Genomic DNA, 26,250 nt, shown 5'->3' on the forward strand with positions numbered 1-26,250 from the left:
TATTAAGACAGAAATTGAATTCAGATAAGGCGGATTATACATTACATGATTACATGTTGAGCAGGTTCTTTTACAATTTTTGCTTAGAATATTTGTGTATATATTTTTTCCAAGAAAAATAACAGCTAGACATTGTCCAAAACATTGCTAGGAACCGTTCTGATTTGGATCCCTGTTATTTCGTTATATCGCGAAACCAAATCGTTAACGTAACACAAGCGAGTTTTCGCCATCACTGAAAACATGGCTGATCACTGCTTATATATTTTATCATTATCTATTTATGTTTCAATGTTTCTCAACTAAACCGATACAACTATATTATTTTTTCCTAAATGTCAAATCGTATTAATTCCTTTATCAGACGTGTATAGTTATCAGCTATGACATTAGCCTATTACTGTCTTCAATAAGATACTTATGACTGTATATCTGTCACATCATTAACTTTCCGTTCTTCATTTAGGAAGACATGAATCGTCTAAGACTTCATCAAGCGAACGTTAGGCTAGATATCTATTCCATGAAGTTATTGTGTCAGCCATTGATCTAGAAACGCCGAACCATCACGAAACTGAAAAGTAATTTTAAAGTTCACGGAGCAGGCACGGACAGGCTAATTGAAAGCAAGTGGTTAGTCAGCACATATTTTCAGGTAACACGGATTAAGCATTCCATGTTGAGCAGGCTGTTTTATTGGTGCTTAGAGCATTAGTTCATATTGTGTTAATGGTTACTCGGTCCACTGTTAAATTTTACGTTCTTGCTACGCGGAATCAGTATAGTTGTTAAATGAAACGTCCTTAAGTACTCCATATTCATTCGCCATTTACAATTTGCTCTACTTCCTTGGGTACCTTGCAAATATGCACGATGACATGCACATATAATAAACATTTTGTATGTCTCTTATTTTTAACAAATTATGCGACATGTTGAAACACGTTATATAATCATCGGCGGATAATATTTAAAATGCATCCTGTGTAAGGTTTGTTTTTTTATGAAGGCAGTCTCAAAACTTTCTGGACAACTTAATAAAGTTATTAATCATCTTTAAGATTTATATTAGCAGGCAATGCTCATCTCATATTAAATTATATACATGCACAGGACTGGTTTTCAATATTAGTCTTAATTGTATCTAAGAACGATGTAGCTAATCGGATTAATTGGTATCGATAACTGACCAATTGCATGGGTGAAGTCAATGATGTATGACCATAAGATGAACCTAAGTTATATATTGAATACCACTGTGGTAACACAGTCATATATGCAAGTTTTTAATCTATTTCAAGTGTAGGTTAACTGCAATTTCCCTGATGTGCTTGCAAGCTTTTGTAATCCGTTTCTTAGTCATATCACATTATTCGCCACGATCGCTGTGAAGAGCATCTATCCTCTACACCATATGTTGATTGATGGATGTAAAATCATGCAACGTTTGTTTTTTATTGTATTGTTTTCACCATGCACACACGGTGTTTGCTGCTTCTACATTATATTAGTGAAGCTTTGTAAGTGCAGAGCTGGAAGAGTGTTTGTACCTTTTGTTCTGCGGAATTCTGTAAGTGCAAAAATCAAGCGTTTTCGGAGCTTATATTTTTCTTCATTTTTTTTTAAGATAAAATGTATTTTATGGTCTGCAAATTGTTTTCGTTTACAATTTCGACAGCTATTACATTCTTATTTAGTTAAACGTTTTAAAACTTTACAAGTTACATCTATATATTTGTCGAAGCCATCACATTTCTTTGAACGCCATTACTTTAATATGAATCACTAGGAAAAAGAATGCTTAATACTAGTATTAAGAAATGACAATCATACTGTCGTCTTCTTTCCCCTTCATTTATTTTTATGCCAAGTAAAAATGTTATTAGATTTCTATTTTCCGACTTCATTATCTGGTCCCGCGAAGATTGTCAATCAAACAATTGAAAATACATGGACACGCCCAGTAGACTAAATTTAACCCAGAACAGGTAATTAGATAAGAATATAATTTCTAATTATGATAGCTTTACTCAGAATTCAAGTAATTAAACTTCATTTTAAAACCCTGAATTATATAAGACAATCTGATGAATTTATGGATTTTGTTATTTTATCTAGTTTAAATGTCACTCAACCTCAGCGAAATAATACCATCGTTTATTTAGTTGTATCCTTAATGTCAAATTGAATCAATCCACTGTCAGACGTGCATAGCTATCAGCTATGACATTAGTTTATTACTGTCTTTAGTTGTAATATATGCCGCATCATTACTGCCCGTTTTTCAATGAGGAAGACATGAATCGTCTTAGAATTGATCAAACGTCGGAGTGGGAGCGAACATTAGCCATTTATTCCAAAAAGGATATTGTTTTCAAACATCGATACGGTAACGCCGACCCATCACGATAATGAAAAGGTCATGGCGCAGGCACTGTTCGGTTGATGGAAAGCAAATATTTAGACAGAAATTGAATTCAGATAAGGGGGATTATACGTTTTATTTTGAGCACGTTGTTTTACATTTTTGCTTAGAATATTAGTTTATATTTTAGGATATGCAGGAACGGACACTGAGGTTAAAAAATAACAAAATTATAGTTAAGTACCATTTAGATGACATGAAGTAAACTATTTCTGATTAAGAATTGGCGGAGTGAGCGTAGGGAATTAGCCTTTCTGACTGACTTAGAATATAACCTCCTTTGCTGACAAATTGACAACGCAAAAACTAACTCAGTGAGTGTGTATCAGATGAGTGACAGAAGGCCAGTTAGAGGATATGTAGCAAATTCTTAATGATTAAGAATGGGTGAGTGAGCGTAACGAACGAGCCTTTCTTTATCATTAAGATTTTACTTCAGGTCATCGAAGTGACTCAGAATACAACCTCATTGGTTGTCACATTGTCACATTGTCACACAAGGAGTTATGTACCAGATGATTGGCAGTAGGCGGACCTTTAAACACCGACGAAAGTTGAAGTTCTTAATGAATCAGCATATATCTTTATGTTTTCCTATCTATAATTTCATTGGCTGAGCATGAAGGTTGTATTCTAATGGAATACAGATAGTCTATATCAATATAAATATTGATTGCATGTTTTTCTTGCGTTCATGAACGCAGTAATACAAGTGAGTAAATTGCCAAAAAGCGCTAGCTGATCAAAATAAGCTACTTAAGCCCGTAAAACTTAAGAAGTTTCGAGAAATCAGGGCCTGATCATGTATATAATTTAAAATGAGGTGGACATTGCCTGCTGACAAAAATCTTTAAGATGAAAAAAATGTTGACAAAGTATACGTGTTTATATAACGTGTTTGAATATATCGCAAAGTTTTTTGAAAAACTCATAGACAATCAACACGCTTTTAATTTGTGCATAACATCTTGCATAGCATCTTTGCTACACACCCAAGGAAGTAGAGCCTAATGTTAATGGCGTATGGATATGGAGTGCTTCAGTATATTCCATTAAATCAACTTTACTGATTCCGAGTAGCCTGAAATTATAATTAAAAAGCGGACCGAGTCACCATTAACACAATATAAACTAATGATATAAGCACCAATAAAACAGCCTGCTCAACATTGAATGCATTCCCCGTGTTATCTGAACTTAAGTGCTGTCCAAACATTTGCTTTCAATTAGACTGACCGTGCCTGCTCCATGAACTTTAAAATTACGTTTCAGTTTCGTGATGGTTCGGTGTTTCGAGATCAATGGCTGAAACAATAAACTTCATGGAATAGATATCTAGGCTGACGTTCGCTTGATCAAGTCTTAGACGATTCATGTCTTCCTAAATGAAGAACGGGAAGTTAATGATGTGACAGATATTCATCCATAAGTATCTTATTGAAGACAGTAATAGGCTAATGTCATAGCTGAAAACTTTACACGTCTGATGAAAGAATTGATTCGATTTGACATTTAGGAAAAAATATATAGTTGTATCGCTTTAGTTGAGAAACATTAAAACATAAATAGATAATAAAACAAAATAAAGCAGTATTCAGCCCTGTGTTCAGTTAGAGCTTAAACTCGCTCATGATAGATAACATCAGCGTATTTGCTTGCGTGCCATACTGCGTTTATACGGCATAAACACAAGCAAAAAATGCAAGAAATACTTAAATACATCCTTTCATTTCTGTTTAATTGTAAATCCTTCGCGTCTGTTTGTATGATATTCACAAAAAGAAATAAGTGATGCCCATATATCGCGTTAGAAGTCAAAGACCGGGATCAGAAGAAAAACAAACGACCTCCATATATTCAACTGTTCTTTTCCCCCACTCTTATGTATATGGAAATGAGCTGTCCTTAGAAAATAAGACCCTCGATATGTATCTCCAAAACAAACCGAACAGGAGCCTAAATTGATAGTATCATCAATTTCTGAACGGCTCTACAAGCCGAAGACACCATGAATACAAAATAATTATACATCCTTTTACCCTAGTTCTTTCAGTCAAATGTCTAAGTGTCCCATTCGATTCACATTTTCACGACAAAAGCGTATTGATTCTCACACACCAAATTACCGGCCGATATAAAAGATAAGGCCGGGAATAGACTTCACTTCATGCCTCCTAATGGACACCACGGTGACAGCCCAGCAAACAAAGGAGCCTCCATCAATCAACAAGCATCGTCAATTCCCCAAACTGACCCATAGCCGCATCACAGCGACTCTCTCTAGGATTATAATGTGAACATTGACGTGTGCTCGTTGTAATTCTTCAGTTATCTGGGATGTATTTACAGACTGTGCATTATGCATGCACACCAAACATGTGATTAGTGCTGGGGAGTTCGATATGTCATCCCTCAACGTGCCAACTAAACCTTTTTATACGATTTAAATTCTGACAAACAATTATGCTAGGGGGCTCGGGGGCATGCCCCTTCGGAAAGAATTGAAAATCATGGTTCAATCCGATCATTCTGGTCGTTTTTAGTTGCTTCATTTAGTACTGGTTAATGAAAAATTAAGGATTATGTAGTTAATTACGCATACTGCAACTTTGACTGATTTTTTTGTCAGAATCGTGTGGATTTAGCCGCGTATAGGCAGCCTGATTATGTTAAATTTTCCTCAGCACTGATGATTACTTTAATTCTTAGTTCGAGAACTGGCGATAAACCAACACACATACACAAGCCTTGAGATCACTTGAGCATTATTAATAATGCAATCGTATCCACGAGGCCAAATGATATATACACCTTTACACTATATATAGACGACAGATGACATAACAAAGTAATATAAATATCTAATAATGATATCTATTTCGAAAATGATAGTTAAGACAAAGTTGATTTAGGCCGGAACACGATCTATTTAACTGTGGGTGTTGATTTGCCTATGATATGTTTTTTAGGCAAACCATTTGGTCGTTGCCACATCCTGCACACATTCTTTTATTTACGTTGCAGTTTAATTACAGCTTTTAAGTACAGTTTCTACTACAGCTCTTCTTTAACAGTTTCTTCTACTACAGATTCTACTACAGTTCGCCTATTACAAATTGTCTATTAAATATATATACTAAAACAGCTTTTTATTATAGCTTATATGCATCTATTCTATTACAGATTCTGTTACAACTCCTATTACATCTCTTCTATTACAACAACTAGTACAGCTTCCTATTCATCAACTATAACATCTCTTCTATTACAACTACTATTACATCTTCTATTACAACTACTATTACATCTCTTCTATTGCAACTTCTGGAACAGCTTCTATTACAACAACTTTAACATATCTTCTATAACAATTACTATTGCATCTCTTCTATTACAACAACTAGAACAGCTTCTATTACATCATCTATAACATCTCTTATATAACAACTACTATTACAACTTCTATTACAACTACTATAACATCTATTGTATTACAACTTAAAATACAGCTGCGATAACATCTTCTACAACAACTCTTCTGTTACAGCTCTTCTTTTAAAGCTTCTTTTACAGTTACCATTACAGCCATTCTATTACAACTGCTATTACAGTTTCTACTACAGCCCTTTTATTACAGCTGCTACAACAGCTGTTTTAACAGCTTATACTTCAGCTGTTGTATTACAGCTTCATTTACATGTTCTTTAACACCTTCCACTTCAGCTATTTTAATACAGCTCGTATAACAGCTTATACAACAGCTCTTCTATTACAGCTTCTATTTCCATAAACTAATCGTTCCCCTTCCAGATCGATGATAAGGAGATCTCAAATCTTTAAACCGAAGTCCAAATAAAGATTATGTGCGTAAATTGTAACAACTTATCGATCACCTTCCGGTAGAAAGATTAAGCTTTTCTCTTGACGTATTCGCTCAAAATTTCCAATCTTTGTAGTTGCCAAATTCAATCAAATATCTTTGTTTCCATGGGGTCTATATTGATGTCAATAATGTAATAATATGGACAAGCTCGCCTGATGGCCTGAAAGGTTTTCAGCTTCGACGCAGGCCGTCTAGGCATTGACAGAGAAAAACACAATCTCATACATCAATTAAAATTTGGTTTGCCGATTTGCTTTGAGTTCCTGGAATGCTTTTGTTGTACATTATTTAAAACCATAAACTGGTGTACTTTTCAGAACGCTCAATTACTGAATGGATGTGAAATGGCTGGCTTTTAATTGAATTGTAAGTTTGGGTTTGGCTGTAAAATAACCTTCTAACCTTCCTGATGATGTGGACAACTCATTAGCATACAGAATTGTCTCAGAAACTAGTTTTACATTCCTATCATGGAGATGCGCATGTTTAAGCCCATAGCGCAATGTACATAGCCTTTAGAAAAATCACAAATTGAAGATGGCTATTGATACAATTTAATGGGTGTTTGTTTTTGTTAAGCGTATGCCAATTTTGTGTCCTTTCATTATTTGTCATGGAATAAGCAAACTTTTGCGTAAACATCTGCAAACCAATGACATAAGACTGCTGACAAAAGATCAGATCGCAGATTTTCAAATTTCCATTTCAAAATTAATGTTTTATGGCTAAAACCGTTACTAACGGTTTAAGAAAAATACACAAAACATCAATGTTTGAACTTATAGATATAAAAACCTGCAATCTCATGTTTTGTCAGCAGTCTTATATGACTGGATTACATAAATTTTCGCTCGTTCAAAGACAAAATAAAAAAATAAATGTCAATACGTTCAATCTGTGAGAGTGCAGCTTTAATAGTTTGATTTTCAAAATGGATGAGCTATTCTGTCTCAGCTTAACAAGACAAATATGGTCTAAGAATGATAAATCACAATAGCTTAAAGACAAAATACCATGTTTAATAAATGTCCAGTTCAATCATATTGCCGGCTCCAGAGGTTTTGCATTAGGCTTTTTTAAATTGTTGGCGCCACTTTGAAAGCTCACAGCCAACGTCAATACACGTGATGCATCGTTGGACCTAATATTGATTAGCGAAATAAAAAAGATAAAAATAATAATGCAACGATTCATGAGGCATGTTTAAATATTTGGTGCAGCTTTGGAAGGCTGACAGGCAGTCAATACAAGTGATGCATTGTTGGACGAGATATAACAGATATTGATTGCATGAATAAAACTTCGGCCAAATAAAAGTTCTTTGATTCCACTTACATTTCGAAAATAGGGTCGGTAGGTATTTTCTCTTCTTTTTTTTAAGTCTGGACGTCAGGACGGGACAAAATTAAACTGATTCTAAAATTGATAAAATTCATGAAACAAATGCTGATTTAATCATTTTTTTTAAAATGGACACACGTCAGCATTGGTTCCGTTTCTGAGAAAGTACAAGAAATCAGATAATTTACATATGAAGAAATGCATGTGTATTTGTTTCATGTAATGGCTGTTCTGTTGAACAGATATTGTTTAATTCTTGATACATCTTTTCAAATGAACCATCTCCAAAAGAAAGGATGTGAAATCCTTTTAAAATGGAAGAAATAGTGTACACCGTAAAGCTCCGTTACGTTAACGCTTATTCTAACCCTTGTTTGAATGCATGGAAATATCAATAACGTATAGAGATGTGACTATGTTAAAGATATAACTTGCATTAATACAATATCATTTTCTGGGTTTAAGTAATAGTAAGATGACATGAAGTAACATGGTACATGTTATTACGTTGTTATTTTTCGGTGGCGTCGTTGTCACTTTTAAGTATTTTTTAATGATTAAGAAGGGCTCGTTCGCTACGCCCTCTCTGTCCATTCTTATTCTTTAAAACACCACTTAAAATTGACAACGACGCCACCGGAGTCAACAAATGACGCCGACAACATCAAACCTATGGAAAAACCTCGGCGAGAAATGGGTCCACTTGTGTAACTGATTCAAATCCGATTACGTTGTACTCAACAGTTATTGGGATGAAAGGTGCAGCTTTAATAATATTTTCCTGGACAAAATACTTCAACCAAGTCTATTCCGTCGTAATTTCATTAATCCTGGTTATTCAATTAAAAATAAAGATTTGCGGAACGAGATACAATGAGATTTCCCATTAAGCATGGTATAATTCAGACATACTGCATCCTTACTCTATTTTCGATTTGCGAAGCGTAATCTTGTAGTTGTCTCCTGTAATTGATTCTTCTGGTGTCAATTTTACGAATAAATCTCTCAGGTTTAAAACATTTATGGTTCCACTGCACAAGAAATGCACTTTAAACCAGCAATGGCATAACACCTCAAAGGCTTCTTCTATTTTTTGTCCGAGAAAGTACAGGTTCATATCAATAAAGATCTTTGTTGATTTAAGTCGTAGAGTGAAATTATCTTGTTGTCACAGGTTCAATAGTATGTAACATATTGCATTCAGTTTGTCGTAAGCAATTATCAAAAATGATCACACAGTTGAGGATACAAAAGTATCAATGACCTTCCATTAGTGACTTAGCTGCAGTTATTAAGATACGTTAAGTTACGATTAGAATCCTGGTTGGAACGGACCCTAGGAAACCCTCTGGTGTACACTTGTTCTGACGTATGGTATGTGCAAGAACTTGAAAATCTTGGTACATGTAATTCTATTTTTCAAATAATTAACACAGTGCAGTTAAAGATCGCCAGTATTGTTAATTGCATGTCGGCTGTCTTAACCTCCATTTCGACGCTGTCAGTATATATTTGCCTGGCAAAATCCAAGCAAACAAATAGAGACGCATAAGCCAATTATACTTTTGTTATTTATCGGAAGACCTAACGCCAGAAATATGCGGAAAATTCATATTCTTGCTTAACAGTGCAATTTCTATTAGGAATCCATATCTGAGAGTAAACAAACACACTTACAATTCAAAAACTAATTTATTGAATTGAGTACCTAGTAGCACTTGGACGTTGATTTTATAAATACATGTTGATATACAATACTGTATTTCATTGAAACATTCAAACATATCAAATCAATATTTAAGTTGATAAACATCTCAGACATGTTCTTCCAGAAATCTTAATATTTAATATGATCAATTCAAGAAGCGATGATATTTGCTTACACAAAACAACATACACAAAGTCGATAAACTTCAATAAAAACTTTTTGCTGATCCGAACAGATAACTAAATCCAAATTACAGCAAATATATAATTGATGAATATTTTAAAACATGTTTTAAGATAAAATTATATTATATTGCAATTATTATTAATTTTGTTCTGTCCTGCATGCATTATTTATATCTGTTTTTGTGTTTATAACGATAAGCTGTATATGCTTAAACTATATAAAACATCTGTGCTGTACTGTTATGATATATTATTTTACAAGCTTAGATGACAGATGATGTCCATTCTTTTCCGTATATTCAAAACGGCAATATCTTAACATTGTAATATGAACTAGTGTAATTTTTCTCTATATAACATGCTGTCATTAAACGCATGTTAAACAATATCGATACAGACATTTGTAGATTATAATGATGTTCAAATGTTATAAAGATAATATAACATACTCGTTTCAGCTCTTGAGAGGTTATCCACGTTGCTCACATGCTTAAAAGCTTTGCATTTATTCAAAAATGAGGATTTTACAATATGGATTTAGTTGATTCATGGGTGAGTGTCATTGTTCTCGTCATCTTATCAGAGAGCTAATTTATAGTTGAGTGTAATTGTTATCATCATCTTAGCAGCAAAGCTGATTTATGGGTGAGTGTAATTGTTCTCGTCATCTTAGCAGCAAGCTGATTTATGGGTGAGTGTAATTGTTCTCGTCATCTTAGCAGCAAGCTGATTTATGGGTGAGTGTAATTGTTCTCGTCATCTTAGCAGCAAGCTGATTTATGGGTGAGTGTAATTGTTCTCGTCATCTTAGCAGCAAGCTGATTTATGGGTGAGTGTCATTGTTCTCGTCATCTTAGCAGCAAGCTGATTTATGGGTGAGTGTAATTGTTCTCGTCATCTTGGCAGCAAGCTGATTTATGGGTGAGTGTAATTGTTCTCGTCATCTTAGCAGCAAGCTGATTCATGGGTGAGTGTCATTGTTCTCGTCATCTTGGCAGCAAGCTGATTCATGGGTGAGTGTAATTGTTCTCGTAATCTTGGGAGCAAGCTGATTCATGGACGAGTGTCATTGTTCTCTTCATCTTGGCAGTAAGTTGATTCATGGGTGAGTGTCATTGTTCTCGTCATCTTAGCAGTAAGTTGATTCATGGGTGAGTGTCATTGTTCTAGTCATCTTAGCAGTAAGTTGATTCATGGGTGAGTGTCATTGTTCTTGTCATCTTAGCAGTAAGTTGATTTATGGGTGAGTGTAATTGTTCTCGTCATCTTAGCAGTAAGTTGATTCATGGGTGAGTGTCATTGTTCTCGTCATCTTAGCAGTAAGTTGATTTGTGGGTGAGTGTAATTGTTCTCGTCATCTGAGCAGTAAGTTGATTCATGGGTGAGTGTTATTCTTCTCGTCATCTGAGCAGTAAGTTGATTCATTGGTGAGTGTAATTGTTCTCGTCATCTTAGCAGTAAGTTGATTCATGGGTGAGTGTAATTGTTCTCGTCATCTTAGCAGTAAGTTGATTCATGGGTGAGTGTAATTGTTCTCGTCATCTTAGCAGTAAGTTGATTCATGGGTGAGTGTAATTGTTCTCGTCATCTAAGCAGTTAGCTGATTCATGGTTGAGTGCAATTGTTCTGTCATCTTAGCAGTAAGCTGATTCATGGTTGAGTGTAATTGTTCTGTCAACTTAGCAGTAAGCTGATTCATGGTTGAGTGCAATTGTTCTGTCATCTTAGCAGTAAGCTGATTCATGGTTGAGTGCAATTGTTCTGTCATCTTAGCAGTAAGCTGATTCATGGTTGAGTGCAATTGTTCTGTCATCTTAGCAGTAAGCTGATTCATGGTTGAGTGCAATTGTTCTGTCATCTTAGCAGTAAGCTGATTCATGGTTGAGTGCAATTGTTCTGTCATCTTAGCAGTAAGTTGATTCATGGGTGAGTGTAATTGTTCTCGTCATCTTAGCAGTAAGCTGATTCATGGTTGAGTGCAATTGTTCTGTCATCTTAGCAGTAAGCTGATTCATGGTTGAGTGCAATTGTTCTGTCATCTTAGCAGTAAGCTGATTCATGGTTGAGTGAAATTGTTCTGTCATCTTATTAGAGAACTGATTCATGGTCGATTGTTATTGTTCTGTCATCTTAGCAGTAAGCTGATTCATGGGTGAGAGAAATTGTTCTCGTCATCTTATCAGAGAACTGATTCATGGGTGAGTGTAATTGTTCTCGTCATCTTAGTAGTAAGTTGATTCATGGGTGAGTGTACTTGTTCTCGTCATCTTAGCAGTAAGTTGATTCATGGGTGAGTGTAATTGTTCTCGTCATCTTAGCAGTAAGTTGATTCATGGGTGAGTGTACTTGTTCTCGTCATCTTAGCAGTAAGTTGATTCATGGGTGAGTGTAATTGTTCTCGTCATCTTAGCAGTAAGTTGATTCATGGGTGAGTGTAATTGTTCTCATCATCTTAGCAGTAAGTTGATTCATGTGTGAGTGCAATTGTTCTCGTCATCTTAGTAGTAAGTTGATTCATGGATGAGTGCAATTGTTCTTGTCATCTTAGCTGTAAGTTGATTCATGGGTGAGTTTTATTGTTCTTGTCATCTTGGGAGCAAGCTGATTCATGGGTGAGTGTCATTGATCTCTTCATCTTGGCAGTAAGTTGATTCATGGGTGAGTGTCATTGTTCTCGTCATCTTAGCAGTAAGTTGATTCATGGGTGAGTGTCATTGTTCTTGTCATCTTAGCAGTAAGTTGATTTATGGGTGAGTGTAATTGTTCTCGTCATCTTAGCAGTAAGTTGATTCATGGGTGAGTGTAATTGTTCTCGTCATCTTAGCTGTAAGTTGATTCATGGGTGAGTGTATTTGTTCTTGTAATCTTAGTAGTAAGTTGATTCATGGGTGAGTGCAATTGTTCTCGTCATCTTAGTTGTAAGTTGATTCTTGGGTGAGTGTATTTGTTCTTGTCATCTTAGCAGTAAGTTGATTCAGTGGTGAGTGTAATTGTTCTTGTCATCTTAGTAGTAAGTTGATTCATAAGTGAGTGCAATTGTTCTCGTCATCTTAGCTGTAAGTTGATTCATGGGTGAGTGTAATTGTTCTCGTCATCTTAGCTGTAAGTTGATTCATGGGTGAGTGTAATTGTTCTCGTCATCTTAGCAGTAAGTTTATTCATGGGTGGGTGTTATTGTTCTCGTCATCTAAGCAGTTAGCTGATTCATGGTTGAGTGCAATTGTTCTGTCATCTTAGCAGTAAGCTGATTCATGGTTGAGTGTAATTGTTCTCGTCATCTTATTAGAGAACTGATTCATGGTCGAGTGTTATTGTTCTGTCATCTTAGCAGTAAGCTGATTCATGGGTGAGAGTAATTGTTCTCGTCATCTTATCAGAGAACTGATTCATGGGTGAGTGTACTTGTTCTCGTCATCTTAGCAGTAAGTTGATTCATGGGTGAGTGTACATGTTCTCGTCATCTTAGCAGTAAGTTGATTCATGGGTGAGTGTAATTGTTCTCGTCATCTTAGCAGTAAGTTGATTCATGGGTGAGTGTACTTGTTCTCGTCATCTTAGCAATAAGTTGATTCATGGGTGAGTGTAACTGTTCTCGTCATCTTAGCAGTAAGTTGATTCATGGGTGAGTGTAATTGTTCTCGTCATCTTAGCAGTAAGTTGATTCATGGGTGAGTGTAATTGTTCTCGTCATCTTAGCAGTAAGTTGATTCATGGGTGAGTGTAATTGTTCTCGTCATCTTAGTAGTAAGTTGATTCATGGGTGAGTGCAATTGTTCTTGTCATCTTAGTAGTAAGTTGATTCATGGGTGAGTGCAATTGTTCTCGTCATCTTAGCAGTAAGTTGATTCATGGGTGAGTGTAATTGTTCTTGTCATCTTAGTAGTAAGTTGATTCATGGGTGAGTGCAATTGTTCTGGTCATCTTAGCAGTAAGTTGATTCATGGGTGAGTGTAATTGTTCTGGTCATCTTAGCTGTAAGTTGATTCCTGGGTGAGTGTAATTGTTCTTGCCATCTTAGCTGTAAGTTGATTCATGGGTGAGTGTAATTGTTCTTGTCATCTTAGCAGTAAGTTGATTCATGGGTGAGTGTAATTGTTCTCGTCATCTTAGCAGTAAGTTGATTCATGGGTGAGTGTAATTTTTCTTGTCATCTTAGCTATAAGTTGATTCATGGGTGAGTGTAATTGTTCTCGTCATCTTAGCAGTAAGTTGATTCATGGGTGAGTGTAATTGTTCTCGTCATCTTAGCAGTAAGTTGATTCATGGGTGAGTGTAATTGTTCTCGTCATCTTAGCAGTAAGTTGATTCATGGGTGAGTGTAATTGTTCTTGTCATCTTAGCTGTAAGTTGATTCATGGGTGAGTGTAATTGTTCTTGTCATCTTAGCTGTAAGTTGATTCATGGGTGAGTGTAATTGTTCTCGTCATCTTAGCAGTAAGTTGATTCATGGGTGAGTGTAATTGTTCTTGTCATCTTAGCTGTAAGTTGATTCCTGGGTGAGTGTAATTGTTCTTGTCATCTTAGCTGTAAGTTGATTCATGGGTGAGTGCAATTGTTCTGGTCATCTTAGCAGTAAGTTGATTCATGGGTGAGTGTATTTGTTCTTGTCATCTTAGTAGTAAGTTGATTCATGGGTGAGTGTAATTGTTCTTGTCATCTTAGCAGTAAGTTGATTCATGGGTGAGTGTAATTGTTCTTGTCATCTTAGCAGTAAGTTGATTCATGGGTGAGTGTAATTGTTCTTGTCATCTTAGCTGTTAGTTGATTCCTGGGTGAGTGTAATTGTTCTTGTCATCTTAGCTGTAAGTTGATTCATGGGTGAGTGTAATTGTTCTTGTCATCTTAGCTGTAAGTTGATTCATGGGTGAGTGTAGTTGTTCTCGTCATCTTAGCAGTAAGTTGATTCATGGGTGAGTGTAATTTTTCTTGTCATCTTAGCTATAAGTTGATTCATGGGTGAGTGTAATTGTTCTCGTCATCTTAGCAGTAAGTTGATTCATGGGTGAGTGTAATTGTTCTCGTCATCTTAGCAGTAAGTTGATTCATGGGTGAGTGTAATTGTTCTCGTCATCTTAGCAGTAATTTGATTCCTGGGTGAGTGTAATTGTTCTTGTCATCTTAGCTGTAAGTTGATTCATGGGTGAGTGTAATTGTTCTTGTCATCTTAGCTGTAAGTTGATTCATGGGTGAGTGTAATTGTTCTGGTCATCTTAGCAGTAAGTTGATTCATGGGTGAGTGTAATTTTTCTTGTCATCTTAGCTGTAAGTTGATTCATGGGTGAGTGTAATTGTTCTTGTCATCTTAGCTGTAAGTTGATTCATGGGTGAGTGCAATTGTTCTGGTCATCTTAGCAGTAAGTTGATTCATGGGTGAGTGTATTTGTTCTTGTCATCTTAGTAGTAAGTTGATTCATGGGTGAGTGTAATTGTTCTTGTCATCTTAGCAGTAAGTTGATTCATGGGTGAGTGTAATTGTTCTTGTCATCTTAGCAGTAAGTTGATTCATGGGTGAGTGTAATTGTTCTTGTCATCTTAGCTGTTAGTTGATTCCTGGGTGAGTGTAATTGTTCTTGTCATCTTAGCTGTAAGTTGATTCATGGGTGAGTGTAATTGTTATTGTCATCTTAGTAGTAAGTTGATTCATGGGTGAGTGTAATTGTTCTGGTCATCTTAGCTGTAAGTTTATTCATGGGTGAGTGTAATTGTTCTGGTCATCTTAGCAGTAAGCTGATTCATGGGCGAGTGAAATTGTTCTGTCATTATAGAAGATAGCTGTTTCATGGGTGAAAGTAATTGTTCTCGTGGTCTTAGCAGTAAGTTGATTCATGTTTGAGTGTAATTGTTCTCGTCATCATAGCAGTAAACTGATTTATGGGTGAATAATTTTTTTCTCGTCATCCTAGAATGAAGCTTACACAAAATAATACACTAATAAAACACATTTAATGAAGCACTATTTCGTTTCATAACGTCTTTTTTATATACGCGCAGTGGTACTTTTTGTGATGTAACTAGAGTTTAATTCGACCGTATTGCACTTGACTGAAATACGGATTTCTATATGTTTGGATGTGTATTGCGTGCGGAATAATGTAGCGTATATATTACGTTTTACTAACTGGAAAAAAAACAACATAGTTCACAATGTATTTTTCATGCTTTCAATACCTTATAAATCAGTGAACGGTAGCACAAACTTTATTGGAAGGAATAGCACAAACTTTTTAAAATCAGCTGCGGATTTCGGCCTGATTTTGGGGAGATTTCTTGACGGTTGCATATTTACTGAATGCTCAACTAATACAGCCATAAACACTTCAGGGGCTAACAAGCCATTGGCTTATCTTGGTGCCTATTTCAGGATTTTACACAAAATGCAAATAATTTTTATCAATAGGCAGCATACAACAAAACGAAGCACAGTTACATATTTATTTGAGTATGTTTTTCAGCCCTTTAAATGTAATTAACCATACTGAATGTAATGCCATGATATTCGGATGTTACAATTTGCTGTATAAATGTCTTTGTTTGATTTTATTACATGACGTATTAGACAGAATGGTTAGGGCAGGTTCTAATATGTATAAAATTATTTTATGTTCAAAATGGGGACCAAAAATCCGAGTGCATGATAATTAGGGCTAGCGCCCTAGAACAGCCATCGACAACTGAGGAACTGGAGGCTAAAGCGGTTTAAGAGTTCTCAATCTTATATCTTGTTACTGTTTTGAAACGAGTTTAAAGCAATTTGCTCTCAGAAATTCATCGGCAAATCCCTGACAGAAATGCAAACAGAAAAAAAATCTTGATGTAACGCATGACTCTTAAGATGACAGCATCGGCCTACTTAGGCGAAATGATCTCCCGTAATGTGATCATGGCTGTGATTACCAGTACCAACAAAAATGTGCTGCTTCGAGGCGCGTGTTGACGCAATCATCGGAAACATGTGACACATTAGGAGCAACTGATAACCGTTTTGGAATACTTCGGTCATTTTTCATCGAAAACAACATCGAATGTAAGCCGGTACATTAGTTAAAGTTGTTCGTAATGTTTTAAACAATAGTTTTAAATGTAGTGCTTTAACGGGCATTTTGATAACTATGTTTAAATTGAATGCACATAACGTGTTCATTGCATAAATAATTAAACATTTGAAGAGTAAAGTCATTAAGTTTAACTGCTCTAATAAAATAGCTAAGCGATTTACTTCTTGTAAAGGTTTCTGAAATTGTAAACCACCTATATACATCCAATGTTGTTTTCGGTGGAAATGGCCGAGGTCTTCGTGTAGTGATAACCATTTCGGTATCGTTTCTCGCGTTTGAAGCTACGTTCTAGAAATTTGATACATGTTATGAAGTTTTGATCTATAAGATGTGTACAGTCAAACCACTTTAAATTCCATATAGATTGTACTGACATTAAACCGGTATACATTGACCGTGTGACAGTATAAATTAGAAGGAGTATCAAGTTTACCTTTTGCCTATAGGAACAACCTTTATAAATAATGTTAACTTATAAATTATAAGTTTTAAATATGAACTTAAGAACAATACTTAAATTTCAGTGTGAGAATTGGTGTTTTTCCCGTTTTACATGATTTTTAGTTTTGCTTTGAGCGCATTTATTTCTCGTCTTGTATTTAGAATAATGCTTACATATTGGTAGGCTGTAATGATGATCTGATTATTAATAAATATTGTTTGCACTGAAATTTAAGCCATTTAAGTTGATATTTGCCGTAGTTAGCTTTGCCATGCATTTGATACCCATTCGTGCTTTCTATAATTGATTTATTGTTTTTAATAATTGAAAAAAGTTATAATGGTCGTAAGCTGTACAGACGAGCAGCTACAGAAAATAATGCGGCACATCCCTGTACCTTCGTGTCGACGGGATTAAACACTGACACGCAAATGGATTACATTTCATGCTTTTCAAAGTATTTGTGTTTGTCTTTTCAAAGACATACCATTTAACTGCCTTTCTACTAGACAATCTTGTCTGTTTCAAGTTTAATCTTTGATAATATATCATGCATCGGAGTACGCCCCCATGAGGACTTGTAGTATACATAGATAATAAACCATTATATCAACATTTGTAACATAAATAAAACTCATTAAGCTAAAATCAAAATTGCGGATAATGAACTATGCGTCACTGATGCTCTTTGATGAATATTGTATTCCGTCTGTGGTATCATTTTTCGTTTCCACGACTATGTTTGTCGCGCCGCAACGTTCTTGCGACTTCGTTATTTCATTTAAAAAATACTGCCATACCATTTGGCAAAACTATTCCAGCCTATGTCTATATGTACATGTAATGTGTATTGAATATATCTTTGTTATTCAGGTTTAAGCGTTGCTTATAATTTAGGAATATATGAGTATGTTGAATATTTCATACTGATTACAGCTAAAACATTTGATTTTTAGTCTGACTTAGTCGCTGCGCCAAAACTCAAACCTTTGCCATAACTTAAAACACAGTTTAAGATATTCAAATGAAAATAAGCACTTGTTGCCGCAGACAATACTCGCGTGTACAGCACGGTCCATAACTCTGGTTTAAGTAACGGTTGAGTGATGCCCATTTTTTAAAGGGAAACAACAGGCGCGTGATGGTGTTTGCTCCGCGTCGCTGTTTTTTCATTAATGTTTGTTCTTTATCCGACAACAACACGTTTATTACCTTGCCTCAGAATGTTTTTGTCTACTTTCAGGTGCAGTTCATAGGGAAGCATATGAATATTCACCACAGATGGATTTTGAGATTTGATTGGTGAGACAACCATTTATCATAAGTGTCTGTGTATTCTTGCCACGCATAATTTATATCCATCCTGTCGATAGAACCAACAACGATAATATCGTTCCTCATACGGGTATATCAAGCTCATTGTGAAATCATAAACAAGTAAAATATTGCCATGAATTTATTTTGAAATTTCGACCCCCACCCTCCCCATAGAATCCCCCTTCCCCCAGTGAAATGAATAAATCTACTTTTGATCATTGCGACATCAAACAAGGTTAAAGTGATGTTTGCGCACCTACGCTTATCCCTTCAGTTTCCATATTACCAAGGCGGTACCCTGCAATGTATTAATTACCCAACAGTAATGTTACTTACCTCTTTTAATTTATTTTGGTACGTTTTATTTGGTGTGTTGTCCTTGTATTTCGGTAGTGTGTTGAATGCTTTTTAAAATAATGTTTCGACCAGTGAGAATTTAAGTGAATTCAAACCGCCATCGAACACCTGTTTCCGTCGCCCTTCTAAGATGGTAACTCCAACATTTTTTGTAAACGATAGTTTAATCTATATTTTATTTTTTGCCAATGTTTGTCTCTTTTTGTATGGCTATTTGGCCCTTAGACAAGATCATAATATAATGTATAGCTGTTGGACTTGTCACACAGTAGTTTCTATAACGTTACAGACAATACACAGAAGTCTCCTTCGTGTCTAGTTTAAGTGTGAACCAATTGACATATCCTCTCACCTCTGAAATGGAAACCGTCGAATAGTTCACTGTAAAGTGACAAAGTAGTGTTCTCTTATTTTTTTAGGAAATTATTTCGACTGGCAAATGTCATTTCCATCAATACAATTTCACAACTGCTTCATATAACTCCTTTATCTGTAGTATCTCCGCAGTCCTAGAGAAATAATGTTCAGTATCAAGTGTTTTAAAACAACTTTTTAGAAGTGCTGCAAGTCTCAAAGTGTTTTAACATGTAATAGTGTAAACTGCTCGAAAGGGATGTCTTGATGGCAAAAACGGTAAGTTATTTATGCCTCGTGTGCACTAGGTTATGTTAAATAAGCAGGAAATGTACTTCAAAAATAACTTAACCGATTACCGAAAAGGTCAACTCAGTATATTTCGACTGATTTAAGTTTTACGACCAGTTACACTGGCTTAAGTTTTTGAAATGATAAAAACTATAGGACATGCCCAAGAGTCAACACTTTAGTTTATTATTATATATTATTATTATTATATATTTTACATCGATTGTGAAGAAAGTTTTGATAACTTGTACTAGGTCAATTATGTTTTTGCACGATGTTCCACGAGAATGTTGTTTTGTGCTGTGGGGGAAATCGGTCAACCCGGAGAGAACCCACTTGTCCGGGTTGGTGACCACTAATCAACACGTTCAAAATAAGCCTCATTTAGAGTCACAAGGCTAGAACACAATATGACTTTCACGATAGACCAACAGACATCACAAACATACCACACATTCATCAGATTAGCTCCACAATTAAGGACGGAATTATCCGCCAATGCACAAATTCTCTCCTTTGTTACTTAAATGAAATACAAAATGTCATTTTACTCAAAATTTATAGGATTTAAAATGATGAATTGCACCGGAATGAAGACAAAATTCACTGTTTAATTCTAAACTGTCCATCTTCGTTATAGTTCGGGCTCCAGCAATTCTGCTCCAGGCAGCTCGAGGGGCGAAAACGAAAATTGACAAATAATTAAAAGCCGGGCAGCGGCCAAGCGTTCAGTAAACGCATAGGGCAAAAGTTCGCTGTTTTGTTTCCCGCTCAGTGTATGCGCTGCGTTGCAACAGGGAAACAAAATAAATCGTTGACGTTATGTAACGTTAGCCGCGTTAGTGCACGCATGGCAACAGATAGAGTTTTTCTGGTTCTTCTCTATAAACTTTTCGGCGCCATTGCGAACTGTTGTTGCATCATTTGAATTTGTCTGATATGTGCTTCGAGGACGTCCCAAAATCAGCTATTTGTAATTCAATTTACACAGCTCATATAATATTTTTCTGGGGAAAGGGTTCGAAAGTTGTATCTTTGGTAGATTTTTTACAGTTGACAATCATTACGAGAGTATAAAGAGCACTTCACGAACGTCAGATACTCAACATAGCAACTAAACATTTCCCTTATCATGAACATAGGAATCATATTTTTCGGTATCATACGTGTCGCTGTGCAAATTTGTTTAATTTCCTGCCGAAATATTGCATATGCAAACCCTTAAAACGAAACAAGGGAAGAAAATGTAGGACTAAGAATACACAACGCTTGCCCCTTTAATATGAACGCCACTCTGGTTGTCGCTAACATATGTCTACATTTAAATATAAGCATAGGTTCGACCTAAACATAAACATATTTATGTACTGGCTGATTTAACATTAACCTTAAAAATACTATCTATTACTAATTCAAGATAAGCATTCCCTTTGTAAATCCCTACCGTGAGTACAAGTCATCTGAATCACGTGGTCATCAATGAACTAATTAGGACACATTTTAATATGATTACTCTTAGGATTTTTATTTCTGAAAATATTTTCGTGGATATTTTTCTTCGAATGTTAAGCGAAAGCGATATACATATATATAAAGTTGTATACAATACTACAATTTGAATAGGACCATTCTTTCCGTACTGAGTTTCCTTACACTTTGGCACGCTTAATTAAAACAAAACAAAATCTAAGGTCTTTCAAAGGTGTTTTAAGGTAGGTCAAAGTAAAGCAGTTATCTTTATGTCATGTCAAGTTGGGATTATGTGTTACAAATACCATACGCACAGATGTGACCAACAAGACAAATGAACGTATTGACGTAGAATGACTTCATCACATACATGCTTTCACAAACGGCTCAAAACAGCCACGCAATAATGTACTGATAAAGATATGTCGATGCAAATTGGCTCCATTTGTGATGTTTGTACATTATGTGCATCATATTAAGCGCTTGTAATGCCTTAAGATTGTGCTTGCAGAAGCGGTCTGCGATGAATGTTTGGCCACTGTGAATGTCCCCATCGTGTCTATTGTATCATTGATTTCCTGTGACCAACAGTGAATCAGCGTATATCAGCTTCAATTTGTCTCCATCTGCTTTGCGTGTCATCTTGTGTTACTTATTTCTATTAACGCTGTGTTTTATTTCTCTGATGATCTGAAAATTGTGCAACGCAGTCCAATCCTCCGGCATATGGTTGTTCGATTAGGAATAAAAGATTTGTAGACCGTCATAAAACCGGTTTTCGCATTAAGCCTGGTATAATTCGCTTAACAATGTCTAGGAAGCTTTCTCAATTTGTATAGCATAATCATTTTCGTAGCTGTCTTTTTCACTGATTGAAATGCGAGTTACAGTAGCATACGCCCCTTGTTGTCCAGAAACAAACCCAATCAATAATTATAAGAAAAACTACAGAAACAAGCACAGTTGTCGAAAGTTTAAACATAAATCCTGTTTAATAATGACACATGGTCAACGCCAAATACATAGAACACAAAAACAAACAATCACAAACCAGAAACATGGAACAACAGCACAAAACTCCACAAATAACAATCAAACCGAGGCTGTTATAACTATAATCAGAGGTTTCAGATGTTGGTGGTTTTGATTAAGGTCTTTTTAAATCTGCACTCACACAGATGTCAGATTTGACCATTTTATATATAATTTTGTCTTGGAATGAACCAATCTTTGCGTAAATATCTGGAAACCAGTGATTTAAGACTAGTGACAAAATATCAGACCGCAGTGTTTAATATTACCTTCGTTCGAACATAAAAGCTTTCTGTCTGAAAGCGTTACTCTTGCTTTAAGAAAAATGAGTTTTCAGCATAAAACATAAATCTTTGAAGGTAAATATGAACAATGTAATCTGATCTCTTGCCAGCAGTGTTATATTACTGGGTCTCAGACATTTACGCAAAGATTGGCTCACTCTCTGCCAAAAATTAAAAATAAGGTTGTAACATATTTTAAGAATTCAATCAAAAGACATGTTTACAATGTCGTTCGTGTGATTACAAATACATCGGAGAAGACGATCACTATTTTTTTTACTGAAAATTACAATGTTGGCTGGTTCTTGATAGCTGATACAACAAATTACACGATTTTGAGTTAATCTTCCAAGCCAGCATTTGCCTTGCAGGCAAACGTGTCTCACATCATCCACACAGAAATGTTATTCCTCTCTGGAATTGATATGTCTAGAAGCTGCAATGTTTGAAAACTGGTGTAGTAGTAATGCATGAATAAACGTGATGATAAGCAAATAGCAACTGTTTGAGGCTAGAAATAATCCTAATTTATTCGAGATTCATGTAGTGTGTTTTTCGGTTTATTTGTTATGACTTTGTATGCACAATGACCACCACCACATCCACCAGCACATCCACCAGAATCAGCACCTACTCCACCAGCATCAGCACCACATCCACTAGCACAATCATGACCACCACCAGCACCACTACCACAACCATATCCACCTAGAGGACCACAACCACCATCACCATGACAACCACCATAATAATCACCATCACCACCATCACCAGCACCACCAGCACCAGCACCAGCATCACCACCACCACCATTATTATGACCACACCCACCATCAACCACAACCATCATCATCATCAACACCACCGCCACCACCATAAGCATCATCATCACCAGCACCACCATGTTTAAGAGTCATTTCAATGAGGAATGACATTTAAAGTGACACTCTTATTCAAAATCAATACATACACATGTATAACACTCATAAATTGTGAGTGATAAACCTTAAACTACTTACTAAAAAATGCAATTTGGAAAATATCAATTTCTGATAACAAGATTGTAACAGTGCATTTAAAAGCTGAAAAAGCAAAAATAGTAAATAATTGGTGAGTGCTAAAAGATTTACTGTGATCGACAATCGTTTCATAAGTTTGAAATATTTTGTTTTTTGCGCTTTTTTGTCAAATTTAACACAGTATCCTTCATAATGACCATTCTTTTCGAAAGTTATTTATCCTTTTAGATATATCAAAGCAATTCTATTAATTGTGGTAAATCTTATTTGGAAGTATGAGTGTATCTTTAACTTTGATAGATAAATATTGTACGCCATAAAGGCGTCATATTTGGTCAGTATCCATCTCAATTTAAACTTTTCAAACAGTTCTACTTGAGTCATTGACGAACCGTTACGGCATTACAATTGATACATCGTTGGATATTACTTGGATAATATGGCTGCAAGGAGATAAAATTGCCTTTTCAATTAATCAGCAATACGTTCCTGGTTCAAACTTATATTGAATATTTGAGAAAGACATAGTCAGAAGTATGTTTAAGGCTGAATTTACCAATAAAATGAATAAATGTTGTTTTTATTTCATCATACGTTTTGAAGGCATATTTCTGTATCTTATTATTATTTCTTTATTTCGGAGGCATAACTGTCATGGAAAATAAATGTACGAATGCTATTTTTTACTAACATTTCAGCGTGTAGGTTTTCTCTATCCCCTTATAACATTTAAAATGTGATGTTTAAAACGTTTTTTCAAGACGAACAAAAATAAAAATTCATTAAAAAAACATGTTCTACGTATATGTAACTTGCCTTGAACGTAATCCAATTGTTTTGCAGTCATTCATATTCTTTACAATGACATACTGTTCCGTTGAATATCATATATTAAATTAAATTTCCGTATGTTTAATTCTTATCCATTGTCGTGTTTAACTCATTTACTTGAAATGATCAAAAACAGAAAATGAATATGGATTTGATACAATTTAAAATTCATAAGCAATCATCTGAAGATTTTTTTTAATAGGAGAATTTGTGGCCACTTATCTATTTATTCAATAAGGAAACATTAATGAAGACTGATATTTGTTAATATTTCACCTCGCGAACATTAAAAGTGCATATTTCACACGTGGCCACGCAACGCGTGAAATATAGCTTTTTGTGCTCACGAGGTGAAAAATATTACGATCTTACACTGAAACAAACATTTATCATCTATATCTGTACTTAATGGCCTAGTTTAAGCCTTCTATAAGTGCCCCCCCCCCTCCAAATCGGGGTATAGTACACAACCTCTGTGTATTGAACTTAATCAACTTGCCTTGATCGATCCCTCTTATCAGATCTCAAATCTGAGTATCCTGCTGTGCAGTTTTTGAGTTTTCATTATAATATTGGACCCTAAATGGCTCTAAGCCAATAAACCAATATACAGAAAATTGTTCCCTACTGTGTCACCAGTGTAATTAGCAGAGGATGCACAGCAGGGAATTATCATGCCAAACATTCCTTAAACTAGGCCTTTATAAGATATGCATTTTGTCATTATAGTATCATAAGTTAAACATGATAAAAAATAATTTAAAGCAAAAAATAAAAATAAACGCACCAATCTATGCTGTGCCCCCTCCCGACACTTTAATCCAAATATATTTCGATTGTGAGGCAGGGGTACAAGTAATAAGGTTATTCCCCTAAGTAACGCCCCCTCTAAGGTTATTCCCCTAAGTAACGCCCCCTCTAAGGTTATTCCCCTAAGTAACGCCCCCTCTAAGGTTATTCCCCTAAGTAACGCCCCCTCTAAGGTTATTCCCCTAAGTAACGCCCCCTCTTACATGGAATCCTGGAACCGCCCCTTGCTTGCTATGCAAGTTCCAAACGAAGATATGTAGACCGCTGCAAAATATTTCATTTATATTTTTTTAAAAGAAAGGAAAACCATAGAGACAAGCCCCCAGCCTTTAAATTAAACGAAGACATAATGGAAGGTTAGAATCATTATGTGTAACTGCATCCTTGATGTGTTTCCAATTTGTGAAGTGTAATCAAGTAGTAATTTAAAGTTTTTTTCGAGCTTGATTTGATTAGAAAGCGGATTGTTATGGATTTGATGTTTTGTTTTATTTCTGTTCATTTATTCCAATGTTTTATTACCCTGAGCATAAGACAAACATAGTGGTCTGGTTTGACATTTGTCTGCACAAAATAATACACCACAGTCTATCATCAGTTATTCAGTTAATCTTAGTCTATGGAATTGCAGATGTTATACACATTTTATGATTAAATAAAGGAACAAAAAAGAAGTTGTTTATCATTTTAGGACTTAAAGTGACTCGCTCATGTTTTTGGACAAGAAAAATGAAGTCAAAAAAGTTAACTTAAAGGAAATACAAAATGCCATTTTACTCAAAATTTATATGATTTTAAAATAATGATTTGCATCGGAATGAGGACAAAATTCACTGTTTAATTCTAAAATGTCTATCTTCGTTAAAATTCTGGCTCCAGCAATTCTGTTTTAGGCAGCTCGAGGCGCGAAAATGAAAATTAACAAATAATAAAGAAACCGGGCCGCGGCCATGCGTTCAGTAAACGCGTTTGGCGAAAATTTCCAGTTTGGTTTCCCGCTCGCAGTGCATGCGCCGCAATGCAACAAATAAATTTGTTTACGTTATGTAACGTTAGCCGCGTTAGTGCACGCATGGCAACATATAGAGCCTTTCTGGTTCTTCTCTTTAAACTGTTCGGCGCCATTGTGAACTGTTGTTGCATCATTTGAATTTGTCTGATATGTCGGCTTCGAGGACGTCCAAAAATCAGCTATGTGTAATTTAATCTACACAGCTCATATCTTTTTTTCTGGGGAAAGGGTTCGAAAGTTGTATCTTTAATAGATTTTCTACAGTTGACAATAATTACAAGAGTGTAAAGAGCATTTCACAAACGTAAGATATTTTACATAGCAATTAAGATTCCCTTATTCATTAACACAGGAATCATATTTTTGATATCATACGTGTCGCTGTGCAAATTTGTTTAATTTCCTGACGAAATTATTGCATATGCAAACCCTTA

General features: G+C 35.4%; 1 protein-coding gene across 3 annotated transcripts in view; it reads left to right on the forward strand.

The window, feature by feature from the left end:
• LOC128239894 (5-hydroxytryptamine receptor-like) overlaps nt 1-26,250 on the forward strand; it is a 136,747-nt gene that overhangs the window by 52,307 nt on the left and 58,190 nt on the right. For 2 of the 3 annotated variants that reach the window (XM_052956452.1, XM_052956375.1), the window contains exon 3: nt 18,283-18,341. The gene's annotated coding sequence lies outside the window, so the exon portion shown is untranslated. Of the gene's footprint in view, nt 1-9,961; nt 10,095-18,282; nt 18,342-26,250 lie in introns of those variants that run through there. The other variant, XM_052956519.1, reaches the window with a different exon arrangement.

This window comes from Mya arenaria, chromosome 1 (assembly GCF_026914265.1).
Source record: "Mya arenaria isolate MELC-2E11 chromosome 1, ASM2691426v1".
Taxonomy (NCBI): domain Eukaryota; kingdom Metazoa; phylum Mollusca; class Bivalvia; order Myida; family Myidae; genus Mya; species Mya arenaria.